The sequence below is a fragment of the Podarcis gaigeae genome (assembly GCF_964106915.1).
Source record: "Podarcis gaigeae genome assembly, chromosome: 5".
NCBI classification, from domain to species: domain Eukaryota; kingdom Metazoa; phylum Chordata; class Lepidosauria; order Squamata; family Lacertidae; genus Podarcis; species Podarcis gaigeae.
Window position 1 is genome coordinate 126,269 of NC_139681.1, and position 23,503 is coordinate 149,771.

Below are 23,503 nucleotides of genomic sequence, written 5' to 3' on the forward strand. Positions count from 1 at the left end.
TTTGTGTTATTTGGGACTCATTACACATACTTTGCGATTTCTGGGTTAATGAGCATTAACACCACGGAACACGATCTGAAAGAAGCGAAATCCAAAATTCTTCTTTCTATGTAGCTGGAACGCAAAACAACCTGTTTGGGGAGGTTTAGGCTCAGTACACTTCGCTTTGCTATTTGTGGGTGGAAAGAACATGGAAAGAACAATCCAAACTTTTTCGTCTGCTTTCTATTGACATGGAACCAAAACACCTATGCTTGATTACGGCTGTTAAGAAACATTTCACTCTGAGATTTTTGGGTGAATGTGCATTCTAACCCCAAAAACACCAATTTGCAACAAAACCAACCAGAGCTTTATCGTCTTTCTTTTTAAGTGAATGGAACCCAAAACACCTTTTTGCTTTGGTTGGAGGTGATTCTGGTGCACACCCATAAAACACCATGCGAATTGAAATAAGCCCTAGCGATGCTTATTCGTCTTCTTTCTACGCCGATGGAAGCGAAAAGACAGTTTTGTGTTATTTGGGACACATTACACATACTTTGCAATTTCTGGGTTAATGAGCATTAACACCACGGAACACGATCTGAAATAAGCGAAATCCAAAATTCTTCTTTCTATGTAGCTGGAACGCAAAACAACCTGTTTGGGGAGGTTTAGGCTCAGTACAATTCGCTTTGCTATTTGTGGGTGGAAAGAACATGGAAAGAACAATCCAAACTTTTTCGTCTGCTTTCTATTGACATGGAACCAAAACACCTATGCTTGATTACGGCTGTTAAGAAACATTTCACTCTGAGATTTTTGGGTGAATGTGCATTCTAACCCCAAAAACACCAATTTGCAACAAAACCAATCAGAGCTTTATCGTCTTTCTTTTTAAGTGAATGGAACCCGTAACACCTTTTTGCTTTGGTTGGAGGTGATTCTGGTGCACACCCATAAAACACCATGCGAATTGAAATAAGCCCTAGCGATGCTTATTCGTCTTCTTTCTACGCCGATGGAAGCGAAAAGACAGTTTTGTGTTATTTGGGACTCATTACACATACTTTGCAATTTCTGGGTTAATGAGCATTAACACCACGGAACACGATCTGAAATAAGCGAAATCCAAAATTCTTCTTTCTATGTAGCTGGAACGCAAAACAACCTGTTTGGGGTGGTTTAGGCTCAGTACACTTCGCTTTGCTATTTGTGGGTGGAAAGAACATGGAAAGAACAATCCAAACTTTTTCCTCTGCTTTCTATTGACATGGAACCAAAACACCTATTGTCAGTCCTGACACCTATGCTTCATTACGGCTGTTAAGAAACATTTCATTCTGAGATTTTTGGGTGAATGTGCATTCTAACCCCAAAAACACCAATTTGCAACAAAACCAATCAGAGCTTTATCGTCTTTCTTTTTAAGTGGATGGAACCCAAAACGCCTTTTTGCTTTGGTTGGAGGTGATTCTGGTGCACACCCATAAAACACCATGCGAATTGAAATAAGCCTTAGCAATGCTTATTCGTCTTCTTTCTACGCCGATGGAAGCGAAAAGACAGTTTTGTGTTATTTGGGACTCATTACACATACTTTGCGATTTCTGGGTTAATGAGCATTAACACCACGGAACACGATCTGAAAGAAGCGAAATCCAAAATTCTTCTTTCTATGTAGCTGGAACGCAAAACAACCTGTTTGGGGAGGTTTAGGCTCAGTACACTTCGCTTTGCTATTTGTGGGTGGAAAGAACATGGAAAGAACAATCCAAATTTTTTCATCTGCTTTCTATTGACATGGAACCAAAACACCTATGCTTGATTACGGCTAAGAAACATTTCACTCTGAGATTTTTGGGTGAATGTGCATTCTAACCCCAAAAACACCAATTTGCAACAAAACCAATCAGAGCTTTATCGTCTTTCTTTTTAAGTGGATGGAACCCAAAACACCTTTTTGCTTTGGTTGGAGGTGATTCTGGTGCACACCCATAAAACACCATGCGAATTGAAATAAGCCCTATCGATGCTTATTCGTCTTCTTTCTACGCCGATGGAAGCGAAAAGACAGTTTTGTGTTATTTGGGACTCATTACACATACTTTGCGATTTCTGGGTTAATGAGCATTAACACCACGGAACACGATCTGAAAGAAGCGAAATCCAAAATTCTTCTTTCTATGTAGCTGGAACGCAAAACAACCTGTTTGGGGAGGTTTAGGCTCAGTACACTTCGCTTTGCTATTTGTGGGTAAAGAACATGGAAAGAACAATGCAAACTTTTTATCTGCTTTCTATTGACATGGAACCAAAATACCTATGCTTGATTACGGCTGTTAAGAAACATTTCACTCTGAGATTTTTGGGTGAATGTGCATTCCAACCCCAAAAACACCAATTTGCAACAAAACCAACCAGAGCTTTATCGTCTTTCTTTTTAAGTGGATGGAACCCAAAACACCTTTTTGCTTTGGTTGGAGGTGATTCTGGTGCACACCCATAAAACACCATGCGAATTGAAATAAGCCCTATCGATGCTTATTCGTCTTCTTTCTACGCCGATGGAAGCGAAAAGACAGTTTTGTGTTATTTGGGACTCATTACACATACTTTGCGATTTCTGGGTTAATGAGCATTAACACCACGGAACACGATCTGAAAGAAGCGAAATCCAAAATTCTTCTTTCTATGTAGCTGGAACGCAAAACAACCTGTTTGGGGAGGTTTAGGCTCAGTACACTTCGCTTTGCTATTTGTGGGTGGAAAGAACATGGAAAGAACAATCCAAACTTTTTATCTGCTTTCTATTGACATGGAACCAAAATACCTATGCTTGACTACGGCTGTTAAGAAACATTTCACTCTGAGATTTTTGGGTGAATGTGCATTCCAAACCCCAAAAACACCAATTTGCAACAAAACCAACCAGAGCTTTATCGTCTTTCTTTTTAAGTGAATGGAACCCAAAACACCTTTTTGCTTTGGTTGGAGGTGATTCTGGTGCACACCCATAAAACACCATGCGAATTGAAATAAGCCCTAGCGATGCTTATTCGTCTTCTTTCTACGCCGATGGAAGCGAAAAGACAGTTTTGTGTTATTTGGGACTCATTACACATACTTTGCAATTTCTGGGTTAATGAGCATTAACACCACGGAACACGATCTGAAATAAGCGAAATCCAAAATTCTTCTTTCTATGTAGCTGGAACGCAAAACAACCTGTTTGGGGTGGTTTAGGCTCAGTACACTTCGCTTTGCTATTTGTGGGTGGAAAGAACATGGAAAGAACAATCCAAACTTTTTCCTCTGCTTTCTATTGACATGGAACCAAAACACCTATTGTCAGTCCTGACACCTATGCTTCATTACGGCTGTTAAGAAACATTTCATTCTGAGATTTTTGGGTGAATGTGCATTCTAACCCCAAAAACACCAATTTGCAACAAAACCAATCAGAGCTTTATCGTCTTTCTTTTTAAGTGGATGGAACCCAAAACGCCTTTTTGCTTTGGTTGGAGGTGATTCTGGTGCACACCCATAAAACACCATGCGAATTGAAATAAGCCTTAGCAATGCTTATTCGTCTTCTTTCTACGCCGATGGAAGCGAAAAGACAGTTTTGTGTTATTTGGGACTCATTACACATACTTTGCGATTTCTGGGTTAATGAGCATTAACACCACGGAACACGATCTGAAAGAAGCGAAATCCAAAATTCTTCTTTCTATGTAGCTGGAACGCAAAACAACCTGTTTGGGGAGGTTTAGGCTCAGTACACTTCGCTTTGCTATTTGTGGGTGGAAAGAACATGGAAAGAACAATCCAAACTTTTTCGTCTGCTTTCTATTGACATGGAACCAAAACACCTATGCTTGATTACGGCTGTTAAGAAACATTTCACTCTGAGATTTTTGGGTGAATGTGCATTCTAACCCCAAAAACACCAATTTGCAACAAAACCAACCAGAGCTTTATCGTCTTTCTTTTTAAGTGAATGGAACCCAAAACACCTTTTTGCTTTGGTTGGAGGTGATTCTGGTGCACACCCATAAAACACCATGCGAATTGAAATAAGCCCTAGCGATGCTTATTCGTCTTCTTTCTACGCCGATGGAAGCGAAAAGACAGTTTTGTGTTATTTGGGACACATTACACATACTTTGCAATTTCTGGGTTAATGAGCATTAACACCAAGGAACACGATCTGAAAGAAACGAAATCCAAAATTCTTCTTTCTATGTAGCTGGAACGCAAAACAACCTGTTTGGGGCGGTTTAGGCTCAGTACACTTCGCTTTGCTATTTGTGGGTGGAAAGAACATGGAAAGAACAATCCAAACTTTTTCGTCTGCTTTCCATTGACATGGAACCAAAACACCTATGCTTGATTACGGCTGTTAAGAAACATTTCACTCTGAGATTTTTGGGTGAATGTGCATTCTAACCCCAAAAACACCAATTTGCAACAAAACCAACCAGAGCTTTATCGTCTTTCTTTTTAAGTGAATGGAACCCAAAACACCTTTTTGCTTTGGTTGGAGGTGATTCTGGTGCACACCCATAAAACACCATGCGAATTGAAATAAGCCCTATCGATGCTTATTCGTCTTCTTTCTACGCCGATGGAAGCGAAAAGACAGTTTTGTGTTATTTGGGACACATTACACATACTTTGCAATTTCTGGGTTAATGAGCATTAACACCACGGAACACGATCTGAAAGAAGCGAAATCCAAAATTCTTCTTTCTATGTAACTGGAACGCAAAACAACCTGTTTGGGGAGGTTTAGGCTCAGTACACTTCGCTTTGCTATTTGTAGGTGGAAAGAACATGGAAAGAACAATCCAAACTTTTTCGTCTGCTTTCTATTGACATGGAACCAAAACACCTATGCTTGATTACGGCTGTTAAGAAACATTTCACTCTGAGATTTTTGGGTGAATGTGCATTCTAACCCCAAAAACACCAATTTGCAACAAAACCAACCAGAGCTTTATCGTCTTTCTTTTTAAGTGAATGGAACCCAAAACACCTTTTTGCTTTGGTTGGAGGTGATTCTGGTGCACACCCATAAAACACCATGCGAATTGAAATAAGCCCTAGCGATGCTTATTCGTCTTCTTTCTACGCCGATGGAAGCGAAAAGACAGTTTTGTGTTATTTGGGACACATTACACATACTTTGCAATTTCTGGGTTAATGAGCATTAACACCACGGAACACGATCTGAAATAAGCGAAATCCAAAATTCTTCTTTCTATGTAGCTGGAACGCAAAACAACCTGTTTGGGGAGGTTTAGGCTCAGTACAATTCGCTTTGCTATTTGTGGGTGGAAAGAACATGGAAAGAACAATCCAAACTTTTTCGTCTGCTTTCTATTGACATGGAACCAAAACACCTATGCTTGATTACGGCTGTTAAGAAACATTTCACTCTGAGATTTTTGGGTGAATGTGCATTCTAACCCCAAAAACACCAATTTGCAACAAAACCAACCAGAGCTTTATCGTCTTTCTTTTTAAGTGAATGGAACCCGTAACACCTTTTTGCTTTGGTTGGAGGTGATTCTGGTGCACACCCATAAAACACCATGCGAATTGAAATAAGCCCTAGCGATGCTTATTCGTCTTCTTTCTACGCCGATGGAAGCGAAAAGACAGTTTTGTGTTATTTGGGACACATTACACATACTTTGCAATTTCTGGGTTAATGAGCATTAACACCACGGAACACGATCTGAAAGAAGCGAAATCCAAAATTCTTCTTTCTATGTAGCTGGAACGCAAAACAACCTGTTTGGGGAGGTTTAGGCTCAGTACACTTCGCTTTGCTATTTGTGGGTGGAAAGAACATGGAAAGAACAATCCAAATTTTTTCATCTGCTTTCTATTGACATGGAACCAAAACACCTATGCTTGATTACGGCTGTTAAGAAACATTTCACTCTGAGATTTTTGGGTGAATGTGCATTCTAACCCCAAAAACACCAATTTGCAACAAAACCAACCAGAGCTTTATCGTCTTTCTTTTTAAGTGGAGGGAACCCAAAACGCCTTTTTGCTTTGGTTGGAGGTGATTCTGGTGCACACCCATAAAACACCATGCGAATTGAAATAAGCCCTAGCGATGCTTATTCGTCTTCTTTCTACGCCGATGGAAGCGAAAAGACAGTTTTGTGTTATTTGGGACTCATTACACATACTTTGCGATTTCTGGGTTAATGAGCATTAACACCACGGAACACGATCTGAAAGAAGCGAAATCCAAAATTCTTCTTTCTATGTAGCTGGAACGCAAAACAACCTGTTTGGGGAGGTTTAGGCTCAGTACACTTCGCTTTGCTATTTGTGGGTGGAAAGAACATGGAAAGAACAATCCAAACTTTTTCGTCTGCTTTCTATTGACATGGAACCAAAACACCTATGCTTGATTACGGCTGTTAAGAAACATTTCACTCTGAGATTTTTGGGTGAATGTGCATTCTAACCCCAAAAACACCAATTTGCAACAAAACCAACCAGAGCTTTATCGTCTTTCTTTTTAAGTGAATGGAACCCAAAACACCTTTTTGCTTTGGTTGGAGGTGATTCTGGTGCACACCCATAAAACACCATGCGAATTGAAATAAGCCCTAGCGATGCTTATTCGTCTTCTTTTTACGCCGATGGAAGCGAAAAGACAGTTTTGTGTTATTTGGGACACATTACACATACTTTGCAATTTCTGGGTTAATGAGCATTAACACCACGGAACACGATCTGAAATAAGCGAAATCCAAAATTCTTCTTTCTATGTAGCTGGAACGCAAAACAACCTGTTTGGGGAGGTTTAGGCTCAGTACAATTCGCTTTGCTATTTGTGGGTGGAAAGAACATGGAAAGAACAATCCAAACTTTTTCGTCTGCTTTCTATTGACATGGAACCAAAACACCTATGCTTGATTACGGCTGTTAAGAAACATTTCACTCTGAGATTTTTGGGTGAATGTGCATTCTAACCCCAAAAACACCAATTTGCAACAAAACCAATCAGAGCTTTATCGTCTTTCTTTTAAGTGAATGGAACCCGTAACACCTTTTTGCTTTGGTTGGAGGTGATTCTGGTGCACACCCATAAAACACCATGCGAATTGAAATAAGCCCTAGCGATGCTTATTCGTCTTCTTTCTACGCCGATGGAAGCGAAAAGACAGTTTTGTGTTATTTGGGACTCATTACACATACTTTGCAATTTCTGGGTTAATGAGCATTAACACCACGGAACACGATCTGAAATAAGCGAAATCCAAAATTCTTCTTTCTATGTAGCTGGAACGCAAAACAACCTGTTTGGGGTGGTTTAGGCTCAGTACACTTCGCTTTGCTATTTGTGGGTGGAAAGAACATGGAAAGAACAATCCAAACTTTTTCCTCTGCTTTCTATTGACATGGAACCAAAACACCTATTGTCAGTCCTGACACCTATGCTTCATTACGGCTGTTAAGAAACATTTCATTCTGAGATTTTTGGGTGAATGTGCATTCTAACCCCAAAAACACCAATTTGCAGCAAAACCAATCAGAGCTTTATCGTCTTTCTTTTTAAGTGGATGGAACCCAAAACGCCTTTTTGCTTTGGTTGGAGGTGATTCTGGTGCACACCCATAAAACACCATGCGAATTGAAATAAGCCTTAGCAATGCTTATTCGTCTTCTTTCTACGCCGATGGAAGCGAAAAGACAGTTTTGTGTTATTTGGGACTCATTACACATACTTTGCGATTTCTGGGTTAATGAGCATTAACACCACGGAACACGATCTGAAAGAAGCGAAATCCAAAATTCTTCTTTCTATGTAGCTGGAACGCAAAACAACCTGTTTGGGGAGGTTTAGGCTCAGTACACTTCGCTTTGCTATTTGTGGGTGGAAAGAACATGGAAAGAACAATCCAAATTTTTTCATCTGCTTTCTATTGACATGGAACCAAAACACCTATGCTTGATTACGGCTAAGAAACATTTCACTCTGAGATTTTTGGGTGAATGTGCATTCTAACCCCAAAAACACCAATTTGCAACAAAACCAATCAGAGCTTTATCGTCTTTCTTTTTAAGTGGATGGAACCCAAAACACCTTTTTGCTTTGGTTGGAGGTGATTCTGGTGCACACCCATAAAACACCATGCGAATTGAAATAAGCCCTATCGATGCTTATTCGTCTTCTTTCTACGCCGAAGGAAGCGAAAAGACAGTTTTGTGTTATTTGGGACTCATTACACATACTTTGCGATTTCTGGGTTAATGAGCATTAACACCACGGAACACGATCTGAAAGAAGCGAAATCCAAAATTCTTCTTTCTATGTAGCTGGAACGCAAAACAACCTGTTTGGGGAGGTTTAGGCTCAGTACACTTCGCTTTGCTATTTGTGGGTGGAAAGAACATGGAAAGAACAATGCAAACTTTTTATCTGCTTTCTATTGACATGGAACCAAAATACCTATGCTTGATTACGGCTGTTAAGAAACATTTCACTCTGAGATTTTTGGGTGAATGTGCATTCCAACCCCAAAAACACCAATTTGCAACAAAACCAACCAGAGCTTTATCGTCTTTCTTTTTAAGTGGATGGAACCCAAAACACCTTTTTGCTTTGGTTGGAGGTGATTCTGGTGCACACCCATAAAACACCATGCGAATTGAAATAAGCCCTATCGATGCTTATTCGTCTTCTTTCTACGCCGATGGAAGCGAAAAGACAGTTTTGTGTTATTTGGGACTCATTACACATACTTTGCGATTTCTGGGTTAATGAGCATTAACACCACGGAACACGATCTGAAAGAAGCGAAATCCAAAATTCTTCTTTCTATGTAGCTGGAACGCAAAACAACCTGTTTGGGGAGGTTTAGGCTCAGTACACTTCGCTTTGCTATTTGTGGGTGGAAAGAACATGGAAAGAACAATCCAAACTTTTTATCTGCTTTCTATTGACATGGAACCAAAATACCTATGCTTGATTACGGCTGTTAAGAAACATTTCACTCTGAGATTTTTGGGTGAATGTGCATTCCAAACCCCAAAAACACCAATTTGCAACAAAACCAACCAGAGCTTTATCGTCTTTCTTTTTAAGTGAATGGAACCCAAAACACCTTTTTGCTTTGGTTGGAGGTGATTCTGGTGCACACCCATAAAACACCATGCGAATTGAAATAAGCCCTAGCGATGCTTATTCGTCTTCTTTCTACGCCGATGGAAGCGAAAAGACAGTTTTGTGTTATTTGGGACTCATTACACATACTTTGCAATTTCTGGGTTAATGAGCATTAACACCACGGAACACGATCTGAAATAAGCGAAATCCAAAATTCTTCTTTCTATGTAGCTGGAACGCAAAACAACCTGTTTGGGGTGGTTTAGGCTCAGTACACTTCGCTTTGCTATTTGTGGGTGGAAAGAACATGGAAAGAACAATCCAAACTTTTTCCTCTGCTTTCTATTGACATGGAACCAAAACACCTATTGTCAGTCCTGACACCTATGCTTCATTACGGCTGTTAAGAAACATTTCATTCTGAGATTTTTGGGTGAATGTGCATTCTAACCCCAAAAACACCAATTTGCAACAAAACCAATCAGAGCTTTATCGTCTTTCTTTTTAAGTGGATGGAACCCAAAACGCCTTTTTGCTTTGGTTGGAGGTGATTCTGGTGCACACCCATAAAACACCATGCGAATTGAAATAAGCCTTAGCAATGCTTATTCGTCTTCTTTCTACGCCGATGGAAGCGAAAAGACAGTTTTGTGTTATTTGGGACTCATTACACATACTTTGCGATTTCTGGGTTAATGAGCATTAACACCACGGAACACGATCTGAAAGAAGCGAAATCCAAAATTCTTCTTTCTATGTAGCTGGAACGCAAAACAACCTGTTTGGGGAGGTTTAGGCTCAGTACACTTCGCTTTGCTATTTGTGGGTGGAAAGAACATGGAAAGAACAATCCAAATTTTTTCATCTGCTTTCTATTGACATGGAACCAAAACACCTATGCTTGATTACGGCTGTTAAGAAACATTTCACTCTGAGATTTTTGGGTGAATGTGCATTCTAACCCCAAAAACACCAATTTGCAACAAAACCAATCAGAGCTTTATCGTCTTTCTTTTTAAGTGGATGGAACCCAAAACACCTTTTTGCTTTGGTTGGAGGTGATTCTGGTGCACACCCATAAAACACCATGCGAATTGAAATAAGCCCTATCGATGCTTATTCGTCTTCTTTCTACGCATATGGAAGCGAAAAGACAGTTTTGTGTTATTTGGGACTCATTACACATACTTTGCAATTTCTGGGTTAATGAGCATTAACACCACGGAACACGATCTGAAATAAGCGAAATCCAAAATTCTTCTTTCTATGTAGCTGGAACGCAAAACAACCTGTTTGGGGTGGTTTAGGCTCAGTACACTTCGCTTTGCTATTTGTGGGTGGAAAGAACATGGAAAGAACAATCCAAACTTTTTCCTCTGCTTTCTATTGACATGGAACCAAAACACCTATTGTCAGTCCTGACACCTATGCTTCATTACGGCTGTTAAGAAACATTTCATTCTGAGATTTTTGGGTGAATGTGCATTCTAACCCCAAAAACACCAATTTGCAACAAAACCAATCAGAGCTTTATCGTCTTTCTTTTTAAGTGGATGGAACCCAAAACGCCTTTTTGCTTTGGTTGGAGGTGATTCTGGTGCACACCCATAAAACACCATGCGAATTGAAATAAGCCCTATCGATGCTTATTCGTCTTCTTTCTACGCATATGGAAGCGAAAAGACAGTTTTGTGTTATTTGGGACTCATTACACATACTTTGCGATTTCTGGGTTAATGAGCATTAACACCACGGAACACGATCTGAAAGAAGCGAAATCCAAAATTCTTCTTTCTATGTAGCTGGAACGCAAAACAACCTGTTTGGGGAGGTTTAGGCTCAGTACACTTCGCTTTGCTATTTGTGGGTGGAAAGAACATGGAAAGAACAATCCAAACTTTTTATCTGCTTTCTATTGACATGGAACCAAAATACCTATGCTTGATTACGGCTAAGAAACATTTCACTCTGAGATTTTTGGGTGAATGTGCATTCTAACCCCAAAAACACCAATTTGCAACAAAACCAATCAGAGCTTTATCGTCTTTCTTTTAAAGTGAATGGAACCCAAAACACCTTTTTGCTTTGGTTGGAGGTGATTCTGGTGCACACCCATAAAACACCATGCGAATTGAAATAAGCCCTAGCGATGCTTATTCGTCTTCTTTCTACGCCGATGGAAGCGAAAAGACAGTTTGTGTTATTTGGGACACATTACACATAGTTTGCAATTTCTGGGTTAATGAGCATTAACACCACGGAACACGATCTGAAAGAAGCGAAATCCAAAATTCTTCTTTCTATGTAGCTGGAACGCAAAACAACCTGTTTGGGGAGGTTTAGGCTCAGTACACTTCGCTTTGCTATTTGTGGGTGGAAAGAACATGGAAAGAACAATCCAAACTTTTTCGTCTGCTTTCCATTGACATGGAACCAAAACACCTATGCTTGATTACGGCTGTTAAGAAACATTTCACTCTGAGATTTTTGGGTGAATGTGCATTCTAACCCCAAAAACACCAATTTGCAACAAAACCAACCAGAGCTTTATCGTCTTTCTTTTTAAGTGAATGGAACCCAAAACACCTTTTTGCTTTGGTTGGAGGTGATTCTGGTGCACACCCATAAAACACCATGCGAATTGAAATAAGCCCTATCGATGCTTATTCGTCTTCTTTCTACGCCGATGGAAGCGAAAAGACAGTTTTGTGTTATTTGGGACACATTACACATACTTTGCAATTTCTGGGTTAATGAGCATTAACACCACGGAACACGATCTGAAAGAAGCGAAATCCAAAATTCTTCTTTCTATGTAACTGGAACGCAAAACAACCTGTTTGGGGAGGTTTAGGCTCAGTACACTTCGCTTTGCTATTTGTGGGTGGAAAGAACATGGAAAGAACAATCCAAACTTTTTCGTCTGCTTTCTATTGACATGGAACCAAAACACCTATGCTTGATTACGGCTAAGAAACATTTCACTCTGAGATTTTTGGGTGAATGTGCATTCTAACCCCAAAAACACCAATTTGCAACAAAACCAACCAGAGCTTTATCGTCTTTCTTTTTAAGTGAATGGAACCCAAAACACCTTTTTGCTTTGGTTGGAGGTGATTCTGGTGCACACCCATAAAACACCATGCGAATTGAAATAAGCCCTATCGATGCTTATTCGTCTTCTTTCTACGCATATGGAAGCGAAAAGACAGTTTTGTGTTATTTGGGACTCATTACACATACTTTGCGATTTCTGGGTTAATGAGCATTAACACCACGGAACACGATCTGAAATAAGCGAAATCCAAAATTCTTCTTTCTATGTAGCTGGAACGCAAAACAACCTGTTTGGGGTGGTTTAGGCTCAGTACACTTCGCTTTGCTATTTGTGGGTGGAAAGAACATGGAAAGAACAATCCAAACTTTTTCCTCTGCTTTCTATTGACATGGAACCAAAACACCTATTGTCAGTCCTGACACCTATGCTTCATTACGGCTGTTAAGAAACATTTCATTCTGAGATTTTTGGGTGAATGTGCATTCTAACCCCAAAAACACCAATTTGCAACAAAACCAATCAGAGCTTTATCGTCTTTCTTTTTAAGTGGATGGAACCCAAAACGCCTTTTTGCTTTGGTTGGAGGTGATTCTGGTGCACACCCATAAAACACCATGCGAATTGAAATAAGCCCTATCGATGCTTATTCGTCTTCTTTCTACGCATATGGAAGCGAAAAGACAGTTTTGTGTTATTTGGGACTCATTACACATACTTTGCGATTTCTGGGTTAATGAGCATTAACACCACGGAACACGATCTGAAAGAAGCGAAATCCAAAATTCTTCTTTCTATGTAGCTGGAACGCAAAACAACCTGTTTGGGGAGGTTTAGGCTCAGTACACTTCGCTTTGCTATTTGTGGGTGGAAAGAACATGGAAAGAACAATCCAAACTTTTTATCTGCTTTCTATTGACATGGAACCAAAATACCTATGCTTGATTACGGCTAAGAAACATTTCCCTCTGAGATTTTTGGGTGAATGTGCATTCCAACCCCAAAAACACCAATTTGCAACAAAACCAAGCAGAGCTTTATCGTCTTTCTTTTTAAGTGAATGGAACCCAAAACACCTTTTTGCTTTGGTTGGAGGTGATTCTGGTGCACACCCATAAAACACCATGCGAATTGAAATAAGCCCTAGCGATGCTTATTCGTCTTCTTTCTACGCCGATGGAAGCGAAAAGACAGTTTTGTGTTATTTGGGACTCATTACATATACTTTGCAATTTCTGGGTTAATGAGCATTAACACCACGGAACACGATCTGAAAGAAGCGAAATCCAAAATTCTTCTTTCTATGTAGCTGGAACGCAAAACAACCTGTTTGGGGAGGTTTAGGCTCAGTACACTTCGCTTTGCTATTTGTGGGTGGAAAGAACATGGAAAGAACAATCCAAACTTTTTCGTCTGCTTTCTATTGACATGGAACCAAAACACCTATGCTTGATTACGGCTGTTAAGAAACATTTCACTCTGAGATTTTTGGGTGAATGTGCATTCTAACCCCAAAAACACCAATTTGCAACAAAACCAACCAGAGCTTTATCGTCTTTCTTTTTAAGTGAATGGAACCCAAAACACCTTTTTGCTTTGGTTGGAGGTGATTCTGGTGCACACCCATAAAACACCATGCGAATTGAAATAAGCCCTATCGATGCTTATTCGTCTTCTTTCTACGCCGATGGAAGCGAAAAGACAGTTTTGTGTTATTTGGGACACATTACACATACTTTGCAATTTCTGGGTTAATGAGCATTAACACCACGGAACACGATCTGAAAGAAGCGAAATCCAAAATTCTTCTTTCTATGTAGCTGGAACGCAAAACAACCTGTTTGGGGAGGTTTAGGCTCAGTACACTTCGCTTTGCTATTTGTGGGTGGAAAGAACATGGAAAGAACAATCCAAACTTTTTCGTCTGCTTTCTATTGACATGGAACCAAAACACCTATGCTTGATTACGGCTGTTAAGAAACATTTCACTCTGAGATTTTTGGGTGAATGTGCATTCTAACCCCAAAAACACCAATTTGCAACAAAACCAACCAGAGCTTTATCGTCTTTCTTTTTAAGTGAATGGAACCCAAAACACCTTTTTGCTTTGGTTGGAGGTGATTCTGGTGCACACCCATAAAACACCATGCGAATTGAAATAAGCCCTAGCGATGCTTATTCGTCTTCTTTCTACGCCGATGGAAGCGAAAAGACAGTTTTGTGTTATTTGGGACACATTACACATACTTTGCAATTTCTGGGTTAATGAGCATTAACACCACGGAACACGATCTGAAAGAAGCGAAATCCAAAATTCTTCTTTCTATGTAGCTGGAACGCAAAACAACCTGTTTGGGGAGGTTTAGGCTCAGTACAATTCGCTTTGCTATTTGTGGGTGGAAAGAACATGGAAAGAACAATCCAAACTTTTTCGTCTGCTTTCTATTGACATGGAACCAAAACACCTATGCTTGATTACGGCTGTTAAGAAACATTTCACTCTGAGATTTTTGGGTGAATGTGCATTCTAACCCCAAAAACACCAATTTGCAACAAAACCAACCAGAGCTTTATCGTCTTTCTTTTTAAGTGAATGGAACCCAAAACACCTTTTTGCTTTGGTTGGAGGTGATTCTGGTGCACACCCATAAAACACCATGCGAATTGAAATAAGCCCTAGCGATGCTTATTCGTCTTCTTTCTACGCCGATGGAAGCGAAAAGACAGTTTTGTGTTATTTGGGACACATTACACATAGTTTGCAATTTCTGGGTTAATGAGCATTAACACCACAGAACACGATCTGAAAGAAGCGAAATCCAAAATTCTTCTTTCTATGTAGCTGGAACGCAAAACAACCTGTTTGGGGAGGTTTAGGCTCAGTACACTTCGCTTTGCTATTTGTGGGTGGAAAGAACATGGAAAGAACAATCCAAACTTTTTCGTCTGCTTTCCATTGACATGGAACCAAAACACCTATGCTTGATTACGGCTGTTAAGAAACATTTCACTCTGAGATTTTTGGGTGAATGTGCATTCTAACCCCAAAAACACCAATTTGCAACAAAACCAACCAGAGCTTTATCGTCTTTCTTTTTAAGTGAATGGAACCCAAAACACCTTTTTGCTTTGGTTGGAGGTGATTCTGGTGCACACCCATAAAACACCATGCGAATTGAAATAAGCCCTATCGATGCTTATTCGTCTTCTTTCTACGCCGATGGAAGCGAAAAGACAGTTTTGTGTTATTTGGGACACATTACACATACTTTGCAATTTCTGGGTTAATGAGCATTAACACCACGGAACACGATCTGAAAGAAGCGAAATCCAAAATTCTTCTTTCTATGTAACTGGAACGCAAAACAACCTGTTTGGGGAGGTTTAGGCTCAGTACACTTCGCTTTGCTATTTGTGGGTGGAAAGAACATGGAAAGAACAATCCAAACTTTTTCGTCTGCTTTCTATTGACATGGAACCAAAACACCTATGCTTGATTACGGCTGTTAAGAAACATTTCACTCTGAGATTTTTGGGTGAATGTGCATTCTAACCCCAAAAACACCAATTTGCAACAAAACCAACCAGAGCTTTATCGTCTTTCTTTTTAAGTGAATGGAACCCAAAACACCTTTTTGCTTTGGTTGGAGGTGATTCTGGTGCACACCCATAAAACACCATGCGAATTGAAATAAGCCCTAGCGATGCTTATTCGTCTTCTTTCTACGCCGATGGAAGCGAAAAGACAGTTTTGTGTTATTTGGGAAACATTACACATACTTTGCAATTTCTGGGTTAATGAGCATTAACACCACGGAACACGATCTGAAATAAGCGAAATCCAAAATTCTTCTTTCTATGTAGCTGGAACGCAAAACAACCTGTTTGGGGAGGTTTAGGCTCAGTACAATTCGCTTTGCTATTTGTGGGTGGAAAGAACATGGAAAGAACAATCCAAACTTTTTCGTCTGCTTTCTATTGACATGGAACCAAAACACCTATGCTTGATTACGGCTGTTAAGAAATATTTCACTCTGAGATTTTTGGGTGAATGTGCATTCTAACCCCAAAAACACCAATTTGCAACAAAACCAATCAGAGCTTTATCGTCTTTCTTTTAAAGTGAATGGAACCCGTAACACCTTTTTGCTTTGGTTGGAGGTGATTCTGGTGCACACCCATAAAACACCATGCGAATTGAAATAAGCCCTAGCGATGCTTATTCGTCTTCTTTCTACGCCGATGGAAGCGAAAAGACAGTTTTGTGTTATTTGGGACTCATTACACATACTTTGCAATTTCTGGGTTAATGAGCATTAACACCACGGAACACGATCTGAAATAAGCGAAATCCAAAATTCTTCTTTCTATGTAGCTGGAACGCAAAACAACCTGTTTGGGGTGGTTTAGGCTCAGTACACTTCGCTTTGCTATTTGTGGGTGGAAAGAACATGGAAAGAACAATCCAAACTTTTTCCTCTGCTTTCTATTGACATGGAACCAAAACACCTATTGTCAGTCCTGACACCTATGCTTCATTACGGCTGTTAAGAAACATTTCATTCTGAGATTTTTGGGTGAATGTGCATTCTAACCCCAAAAACACCAATTTGCAACAAAACCAATCAGAGCTTTATCGTCTTTCTTTTTAAGTGGATGGAACCCAAAACGCCTTTTTGCTTTGGTTGGAGGTGATTCTGGTGCACACCCATAAAACACCATGCGAATTGAAATAAGCCTTAGCAATGCTTATTCGTCTTCTTTCTACGCCGATGGAAGCGAAAAGACAGTTTTGTGTTATTTGGGACTCATTACACATACTTTGCGATTTCTGGGTTAATGAGCATTAACACCACGGAACACGATCTGAAAGAAGCGAAATCCAAAATTCTTCTTTCTATGTAGCTGGAACGCAAAACAACCTGTTTGGGGAGGTTTAGGCTCAGTACACTTCGCTTTGCTATTTGTGGGTGGAAAGAACATGGAAAGAACAATCCAAATTTTTTCATCTGCTTTCTATTGACATGGAACCAAAACACCTATGCTTGATTACGGCTGTTAAGAAACATTTCACTCTGAGATTTTTGGGTGAATGTGCATTCTAACCCCAAAAACACCAATTTGCAACAAAACCAATCAGAGCTTTATCGTCTTTCTTTTTAAGTGGATGGAACCCAAAACACCTTTTTGCTTTGGTTGGAGGTGATTCTGGTGCACACCCATAAAACACCATGCGAATTGAAATAAGCCCTATCGATGCTTATTCGTCTTCTTTCTACGCATATGGAAGCGAAAAGACAGTTTTGTGTTATTTGGGACTCATTACACATACTTTGCAATTTCTGGGTTAATGAGCATTAACACCACGGAACACGATCTGAAATAAGCGAAATCCAAAATTCTTCTTTCTATGTAGCTGGAACGCAAAACAACCTGTTTGGGGTGGTTTAGGCTCAGTACACTTCGCTTTGCTATTTGTGGGTGGAAAGAACATGGAAAGAACAATCCAAACTTTTTATCTGCTTTCTATTGACATGGAACCAAAATACCTATGCTTGATTACGGCTAAGAAACATTTCACTCTGAGATTTTTGGGTGAATGTGCATTCCAACCCCAAAAACACCAATTTGCAACAAAACCAAGCAGAGCTTTATCGTCTTTCTTTTTAAGTGAATGGAACCCAAAACACCTTTTTGCTTTGGTTGGAGGTGATTCTGGTGCACACCCATAAAACACCATGCGAATTGAAATAAGCCCTAGCGATGCTTATTCGTCTTCTTTCTACGCCGATGGAAGCGAAAAGACAGTTTTGTGTTATTTGGGACTCATTACATATACTTTGCAATTTCTGGGTTAATGAGCATTAACACCACGGAACATGATCTGAAAGAATCGAAATCCAAAATTCTTCTTTCTATGTAGCTGGAACGCAAAACAACCTGTTTGGGGAGGTTTAGGCTCAGTACACTTCGCTTTGCTATTTGTGGGTGGAAAGAACATGGAAAGAACAATCCAAACTTTTTCGTCTGCTTTCTATTGACATGGAACCAAAACACCTATGCTTGATTACGGCTGTTAAGAAACATTTCACTCTGAGATTTTTGGGTGAATGTGCATTCTAACCCCAAAAACACCAATTTGCAACAAAACCAACCAGAGCTTTATCGTCTTTCTTTTTAAGTGAATGGAACCCAAAACACCTTTTTGCTTTGGTTGGAGGTGATTCTGGTGCACACCCATAAAACACCATGCGAATTGAAATAAGCCCTAGCGATGCTTATTCGTCTTCTGTCTACGCCGATGGAAGCGAAAAGACAGTTTTGTGTTATTTGGGACACATTACACATACTTTGCAATTTCTGGGTTAATGAGCATTAACACCACGGAACACGATCTGAAAGAAGCGAAATCCAAAATTCTTCTTTCTATGTAGCTGGAACGCAAAACAACCTGTTTGGGGAGGTTTAGGCTCAGTACAATTCGCTTTGCTATTTGTGGGTGGAAAGAACATGGAAAGAACAATCCAAACTTTTTCGTCTGCTTTCTATTGACATGGAACCAAAACACCTATGCTTGATTACGGCTGTTAAGAAACATTTCACTCTGAGATTTTTGGGTGAATGTGCATTCTAACCCCAAAAACACCAATTTGCAACAAAACCAATCAGAGCTTTATCGTCTTTCTTTTTAAGTGAATGGAACCCGTAACACCTTTTTGCTTTGGTTGGAGGTGATTCTGGTGCACACCCATAAAACACCATGCGAATTGAAATAAGCCCTAGCGATGCTTATTCGTCTTCTTTCTACGCCGATGGAAGCGAAAAGACAGTTTTGTGTTATTTGGGACACATTACACATACTTTGCAATTTCTGGGTTAATGAGCATTAACACCACGGAACACGATCTGAAATAAGCGAAATCCAAAATTCTTCTTTCTATGTAGCTGGAACGCAAAACAACCTGTTTGGGGAGGTTTAGGCTCAGTACAATTCGCTTTGCTATTTGTGGGTGGAAAGAACATGGAAAGAACAATCCAAACTTTTTCGTCTGCTTTCTATTGACATGGAACCAAAACACCTATGCTTGATTACGGCTGTTAAGAAACATTTCACTCTGAGATTTTTGGGTGAATGTGCATTCTAACCCCAAAAACACCAATTTGCAACAAAACCAATCAGAGCTTTATCGTCTTTCTTTTTAAGTGGATGGAACCCAAAACACCTTTTTGCTTTGGTTGGAGGTGATTCTGGTGCACACCCATAAAACACCATGCGAATTGAAATAAGCCCTAGCGATGCTTATTCGTCTTCTTTCTACGCCGATGGAAGCGAAAAGACAGTTTTGTGTTATTTGGGAAACATTACTGTCAGGGGTTCAGAAGGAGAGACACAGGAGGGGGAGCAAATGGAGAGTGAGGAGGAGGAGTACGAGGGGGGCGCAGGCAGTGACAGTGGCCAGAGTTATTCCACAAGCCTCTCTAGCGAATCGGAGGACTCACAGAAGGGAGCGCCGGTGGCCAGAGCAAGGGAGATTCCAAGGGAGAAACCTCAAGAGGGAGGGGCCAGCGGGGAGTCTCTGAACAGCAGCTGGAGATCAGGGCCAGCGTCTCCACCAGAGCGCAGTGGGGAGGGGGAGTCCCAGGAGTCGGGACCAGTGTCCTCACCACCAGAGGGAGGAGAGGAGTCAGGTTTGGCAACACCCACATCAGGAAGCGGGGAAACGGTCAGAAGGAAAGTCACCGGCTGGGCGCGCGCGCCAAGTTCAAATGTACAGGAGCGCGGCACAGCGGGGAGCCCGGGAAGGGAGCCAGGTCCTAAAGCCCGCCGGAGGGAGGGGCAAGACTCAGGAGGCTCCGCGTCAGAGGAGTCCAGGAAGGAGGGAACCCCAGAGGGCAGAAGGACCCAACGCAGGAAAGAGCAGCGCAAGAGGTGGAGCCAGGCTAGAATCTTAAACTGGTGTGGGTGGAGCAGTGAGTCAGAGGGGACTTAGCCGGTCTAGCGTTAAGACGTGGGCCTGCGCGCCCAGAGCTTGGAAATGGAAACTAAACTTCAATAAAGACTTTTGTATATAATATCCACTGGGCGTTGGTCCTCTGTGAGCTGGGACCTAGCGGCAGTCCTGACAGTAAGTCCCCTCTCGTTTTTTCACCAATTTTGCAACCTCGTGGAGTGCGGGAAAGCAGCGAGGGGTGAAGATTGGTGCTTCGCGAGCTCACGAAAAACAGGGAAATGACTACCGAAGAGAGGATAGCGAGTTTGCAAAACGCAGTGACGCAGTTGACTGCAGAAATTGCGGCTTCCAGAAAGAAAGAACAGGAAGCAGCTGCTGCCTGCCAGGATCTGCGAACCAGGTTAGAAGTGCTAACTACACAGAGGCTACCAGCCACCAGACCAGAAGGGATTGGGCTGGGAAACAGAGGAGGGAGCCTGGTATCTCACTTCAATGGGGACCTGCAGGAGTATCCTAACTTCAGAGCAGATGTGATTTATACATTGCAGCTGCTTGACAAAGACTTTAAAAATGAGGGAGAGAAAGTGGGATTTATTATTTCGCATTTGCGGGGGGAGGCAAAATCGTGGCTGCGCAATCTATGGAGAGACAAGGATCCAGCCCTCCAAAATGCGGCTGCCTTCATTAAAGTGATGGATGCGTGTTTTTTATCTGAGATTGATGTGGATATCGCTAGGAGGGAGATTCACGGACTAAGACAAGGTAAAGCCACTGTGAGGCAATATCATGCACGTTTTTTCGGATTGGTGAATGTACTAGCCTGGGAGAAAGAATCGCCTGCCGTCAGAGACCTGTTCTGGGAGGGGTTGAGCGGAGCTGTGAAAGATGAGATCGCAAGGGGGGGAAGACCCCAAACCACCAAGGAAGTGGTGGAACGGGCACTCTCCATTGGGGTTCGGTTGGAAGGACGCCCTTGGGGCAGGGAGGAAGGGCATTTGGGACGCACGCCAGCGAAAGGACTGCCTCCCTTCCCCAAGGAGGCGGCGCGCGCTCGATCCATGCCTCCGCTGGGAGGGGGAGAGGAGCCGATGGAGATAGGTGGTGCTAAGGCTCACTCCACAGTCGGAGCCCTAACTCCGGGAGCAGTCAAGATGAAGCCTCCTAGAGGAACCAGGAAGTGCTACATCTGCGACAGTGCTCAGCATATGGCAAAAGAGTGTCCCCAGCGGTTTCACAAGCATACTGCAGCCGCAGCGACAGTAACAGACGCAATTCAGCAGAGGGAGTCGCAGCAGGAAAACTCCACTGTCTGGCTGGAGATGGCATCTCTGGGGACCAGCCAGACAAGTCAGTGAAGCAATCCCCAGGGATCTTACAGCCCACCGACCCCCTCCCACCCAAACCAGTAGTGCAGCTCACCGCATCCCTTCAGCTCCCCAATGGGCTACTGGTGGAAATTCCCATCACCGTAGACTCGGGGAGCAATGCAGATTTTATAGACATGCAGTTCCTCCAGCAACATGGCATAGCCCTTCTGCCAGCGGCGGTACCTCTGAAAGTCGTCACAGTGGACGGCAGGGAGCTACTGGGAGGGCAAGTGCTACAGCAGACGCCGCCAATGGTGATGCGCATTGGAAACCACCGTGAGGTCATCAGCTTCAACGTCACCCGCCTGTCAGACACGCCCATAGTGTTGGGAATGAGTTGGCTGGATAGGCACAGCCCGGCATTAGCTTGGTACCAGCGGCAACTGACCTTCGGCTCCTCTTACTGCGCAGAACACTGCATCCTGGCGGACTTGGAAGATGAGGGGCACGAGGATGGACCACAGCTGAACTTGGGCATGTTGCAAGCGGTGCCTAACAAATACAAGGAGTTTTTGGAGGTCTTCTGCGAGAAAGAGGCGGATAAGCTGCCACCCCACAGACCCTACGACTGCAAGATCGACCTCCTGCCCGGGGCGACGCTCCCGACGGGGAAACTGTACTCCATGTCTGAGGATGAATTGCAAGAGCTCAGGGAGTTCATAGATCACAACCTGAAGCGGGGATTCATCCGGGAGTCCAAGGCGGCAGGAGGCAGTCCCGTGTTCTTTGTAAAGAAGCGGGACACGCCCCAAAAGAGGCTGGTCGTTGATTTCCGCTTCTTGAACCTCAAGACCAAGCCCTCAGCATTCCCTATGCCCAAGATCGATGACCTGCTGGCGACGGTGAGGAAGGGTCGCATCTTTACCAAGTTGGATCTGCGCGGAGCGTACAATCTCATTCGCGTACGGGAAGGCGACGAGTGGAAAACAACCATGTTTACGCCGCTGGGCACTTATGAATACAGAGTTATGCCTTTTGGATTAAAAAATGGTTCCCACTGCTTTCAAGCCTTCATGCATCATGTCTTGGCGGGTCTCCTCTACAAGAAGTGCGTCTGCTTCCTGGATGACATCCTAATCTTCTCGGAATCGCCGGAGGCTCACGAGAGAGATGTTAGGGAAGTTCTGCAGAGGCTGCGGGAGCACAGGCTGTACGCCAAGCTGGAGAAGTGCCAGTTCGACAAGACGGAGGTGGATTTCTTGGGCTACAAACTGTCCGACAAGGGACTGGCTATGGACGGTGCCAAGGTACGTGCAGTACTGGATTGGAAGAGCCCACGCAATAGGAAGGAAGTACAGAGGTTTGTCGGTTTTGCCAACTTTTATCGCAAGTTCATCAAGGGTTTCGCCATGCAGACAGCGGCCATCACCGACACCCTCAGTTCCAAGAAGAAGAGGTTCATCTGGACGGAGCAGGCAGAGCAGTCCTTTCAGAAGCTCAAGCAGCTCTTCGCTTCCGAAGAGAACCTACTGCACGTAAATCCCAGCAGGCCCATGAGAGTGGAGACGGACGCCTCAGACAGGGCCGTGGGAGCCGTTCTGTTGCAGCAAGACCACCAGGGGGACTGGAGGCCGTGCGCTTTCTACTCCAGAAAACTCAGCAAAGCGGAGCAGAACTACACCATTTGGGACAGGGAGTTGCTGGCCATACATGCAGCCTTCAAGGCGTGGCGGCACTTCCTCGTCGGAGCCAAGCACACGGTGCAGGTCCGCACAGACCATAAGAACTTGGAGTACTGGCGCACGGCGAGGTTCCTGAACCAGCGACACATCCGCTGGGCGGAGTTCTTTGCAGATTTCGACTTCAGAATTGAGTACATCCCAGGAAACAGCAACGTCTTGGCGGACGCGCTGTCCAGAAAACCGCAGTATCTGGAGGCAGAGGCACCGGCGGCGGCCAAGCACATTTTCACACCACAGGCGTGGGCATGCGCGTCAGCCACGGTGGACCTGGACGCGGTGCGCCGCGCGCTGCGAACAGACTCGTTCGCCCGAGCCAAGAT